This window comes from Triticum aestivum, chromosome 7A, assembly GCF_018294505.1.
Source record: "Triticum aestivum cultivar Chinese Spring chromosome 7A, IWGSC CS RefSeq v2.1, whole genome shotgun sequence".
In the NCBI taxonomy this organism is placed as follows: Eukaryota; Viridiplantae; Streptophyta; class Magnoliopsida; order Poales; family Poaceae; genus Triticum; species Triticum aestivum.
The window spans coordinates 8,747,923-8,751,887 of record NC_057812.1 but is presented as its reverse complement, the minus strand read 5'-3'; the positions used below and the strand labels follow the sequence as shown (position 1 = coordinate 8,751,887).

Here is a 3,965-nt window from a genome sequence, read left to right as displayed (position 1 = left end):
GCACATGGACTGATTAGAAAACACTTGTTGTGTGATGATAAAATCACCAATTAGTTAATTTTGTATTTGACTTTGCTTGTTCAATTGTTATCAGTGTTTTCAAATTTGGCACCATCTATATCGTAATTAATTGGAATCCCTTCATGCAGGAACCAGATGCTTTCAAAGTTCTTCTGGTTGAGTCGTTTACTTACTAGCAATGACATTCACAATGGGAAGCCTTTATAGCAGGCTACTTTGATTGATTCCCAAACTATGGCTTAGTTACAAATGTTTTGGCGGTGATGTTTCATACACCAGTCCAGTGTTGCTACCCAATGATGAGTTGTATGAAGCACTTTGAAATGCTTTGAAGAAAGTCTTTTAGGTGGCGGTTCTACTGCTGCTACTCCTGTGACAGCCAAGGCGTAGGTTGCAGCTCGCAGAATTTTAAGGAGGAAAGGAAGACATGATTTCTTATTGGTGAGGTGAGTTGTTTCCTTCATATACAAATTGCAGCGATGACAGACACTCACTGTGCTTGTTTGTTCATGTAGAAAGTCATTTGTTTTCAGTAGTAGAAACATCTTGATTAACCTAGCTGAATTTTGTGGCTCAGTAGCCGCCTCCTGTATGTAGGCATGTTTAGATCTTTTGTAGAATCAGATTGTTAATATTTCCTTAGAAGTAAAAAAGGTTACCTTTTGCATTACTTGTTTACTTGGACCCAAACTGTTCATTACCTATTGTATCTACAGAGTTTGTCTTAGCGTAGCGTGCATTGGAACCATAGTTACAGAGTTTGGCTTAGCGTGCTTTAGAACAGTAGCTGCAGAGTTTGACCTCTCTGTTCTTATTTCTCTATATACTTGACACATACCTGCCTCCAACGTGTCCATGTGATTCCGATGAATTTGCTATATCTAATTTTTGAGCTTTTCATTATCTTCTAATTGTTGCATGCATTTTTCTAATATACCATTCTCTCTCATCCAAATAACTAAGTGTTTATAAGGTGGCGGCAAGGCGTGCTAACAGCGCCTTGCAATTATGTCCGCTTTAGGAGATTAGGAGCTTAGACGTCTATAGGCGCTTAGGCGTCAGAGCGGTTGGTGCTCACCTTAGGTCGCCTTACTGCCTTAAAAATCATGGTGGTCACACACTCATAACACATTACCTTTGAAGCTTGTGTATGTGAATGTATAGATACACTTAGTGATCTGCGCATTGGTAAGTACTAACTGAACTGAATATCTTGATCACAAGATATATCATTGTTGGCCGGCTTGGTTTAAGAACCCATTAGCTGGTTTATACTCCCGTCATCCCAAAATAAGTGTCGCTGATTTAGTACAACTTTACTAAATCAACGACACTTATTTTGGGACGGAGGGAGTATAATATTTGTCTGCTTATTCCTTTGTTTTTTTTTTCTGTTTTGCTTTCAATCGTAAGTGGCACAGATGTGCAGTTCAAAGGCAGGCTGTGTCAAAGATGTGAATCAAATAGTTATGCCGTCGGTGCATGTTTTTGTTGCTCTTAGTGTTTTCGTTATGATGATTTTGCTATCTTAGTCTTTTCGTTCTGATGATTTTGCTTTCTCAGCGATCCGTGTTTGACAATCTGTTACCTTTTACGGGCAGTGCATGTGAAAGTGTACTATGCAAGCATTATGGGATAATGATACACTGCTTATTCGTACGTTCACACACTCTGAACACCACAATCAGACTAGAAGATGCCTAAATAAACTATGAGGCTGCCTATATATAAGTGTTTCTGTAAACCGGATATAAGCCATTATACTATCTGTACTACTATCTGCAATGTAATCCACATTGCATTATATTTCCAGCTACATCTCCTACTAACATTCTTTCTAACTGGCTTCTTGCGCCATTGGCGCAACCGGTCATCTAGTTTTAGTAAATGCTCAGTGCTAGCTCTCAGCCCCTACGTTCCTCAGGCAAGCTCACATCATTCTTTGGTCTTTCATTCCTGAGATTTTTTAAAACACGAGGAAAAATAGAAACTCTGAATTTTTTCAAATATCGAACATTTTTTTGAAAGCACAGACAATCTTTTACAAAATGGAACACATTAAAAAATTCTGAATTTTTTTTGAAAAGTTTTTCAAATTCCAAAGTATTTTGTGATTTGACAAATTTTGAAAACGTGAGCAAAATTTTAAAATCCAAAATATTTTGGAAACACGGGCATTTTCTTAAATTGCAATTTTTTTTGAAAATGTGAATAAAAGTTTGACACTCAGAACATTTTTTGAAAAACATGAACAAATTTGGAATTCCGAACATGTTTTAAAGAGATGAACAATTTTTTTAAAATGTGAAGAGAATTTGAAATTTTCTATTTGTAAAGAAAGAACAAATTTTAAATATGTTGATCATTTTTTGAACTTTGCGAATTTTAGGAAGAAAAAAATAACATAAAAGAAAATAAAAAACACACACAAAATCGATTCCTGAACCTTATAGAAGGTCCCAAACCAATTTGCGCTTTTGAATATTTGTTCAAAATTCCAAAAAATGTTTTTTTCAAAATAATTTCAAAAAAATGTTTGTGTCTTTCTCAGAATGGCAAAATACAAACATTTTTAAAAAGAGCAACAAAAATTATGAATACAAACATTTTTAAATTTTACAAACATTTATTGAAAAAAACACTAACAAGTTTGGAATTCTAATTTTTTTTCCAGAAAATAGGAACAAATTGTGGAAAGGCCGATAACTGGCCGGATGTGTTGTGCCTTGCATACGGTGTCGGAATTCTTTCAAACCTGGCATGGATGTGTAACATGGGTATGACCACCTTTTTGCAGAAGTTGGGTTAATTTCAAGAATTTTCATAAAATAGGACGTGTTCAATGGAGTTTGTCTGCGCAGGTCAGAAGGCTCCATTTGAGAGCACATTGTTTCTCAACATCTCTTCCACCAGATCTTATTCTAACGCACTGTCACCGCCACCTTCTCGTTGATGCCTGAAAGAAACCAAGATTTTCCACCATTTCCACTCGCATCTCGGCTCCCCTTCCACCAAGATCGACATGTCGGAAGTTTGGGATGTTAAGGCTTGGACCTATCATCGAATAGGCGGTTTGTCACTGCCTTATGTAAAGTCGCTTGGGTATAAATCATTTCACCGAAAGTGGTTCAAAATCATGTTGGAAAACAATAAAAAATGATCATCAGTTGAACCATAAGACCCTTTTTCTGCAAACTTAGTAAATATTATCCTGCTATCCAAAACTACTCATGTCTAAAAATTGGATATTACATGTCGATTCAACTTATTCATATCATATTTAGTTTTTATTCAATCCAATTGCGAATTGAGTTGATTTGATATTAAGAATAATAAGCTTCAAAAAAGTGTAAACATACAAAAGTAATATATTCATGATATTTTTTGCATTCATAATTTGATTAATATTTTGTATTCCATTGACCTTTAGTAGAAACTTTACTTTAAATATAGAATGCAGAATTAAATTTCTTTTACTGTTCACCACCTTCTCATGCATCCTTCAAATTGTGTGAAAAATAAATAACTTGATCATGTATGTAGTTTATGTCATGAATAACTTTGTTCACTAATATTTTTCTATTATTCTAATTTCTGATTTTACTGCTATCTTACACAAGTTAAGTTAACATATATCATAATTTTTTTAAATTTATACTATTTTTTTACTTATATGATGTATAGTGTCAACATAACAAATGTTGCATAATATTAATAAACAGAAGATTTTTCGCCAAAAATATAAGATCTTATTCAGTATATTCTACATTATATTTATCACAATTAACAATATGATAATGCTATTAATTTTTTATATATAATATTATTTATTATAAATATAACATCAATCTTTTTCAAATTAACCCGTGCTCAATTAAAGTTATATTTGGCAGCAAAAGCTATGCTTTGCCTTTAAATTTTATTGAGGTATCGATAATTTTTTT

General features: G+C 33.7%; 1 long non-coding RNA gene across 11 annotated transcripts in view; it reads left to right on the top strand.

The window, feature by feature from the left end:
* Positions 1 to 3,655, top strand: part of LOC123150134 (uncharacterized) — a 9,777-nt gene extending 6,122 nt beyond the window's left edge. For 9 of the 11 annotated variants that reach the window (XR_006474975.1, XR_006474980.1, XR_006474978.1 and 6 more), the window contains one exon: positions 150 to 691. This is a non-coding gene — a long non-coding RNA (uncharacterized lncRNA). Of the gene's footprint in view, positions 1 to 149; positions 692 to 1,622; positions 2,642 to 2,695; positions 2,799 to 2,882 lie in introns of those variants that run through there. The other 2 variants (XR_006474973.1, XR_006474974.1) reach the window with 2 other exon arrangements.
* Positions 3,656 to 3,965: the final 310 nt, after the last annotated feature.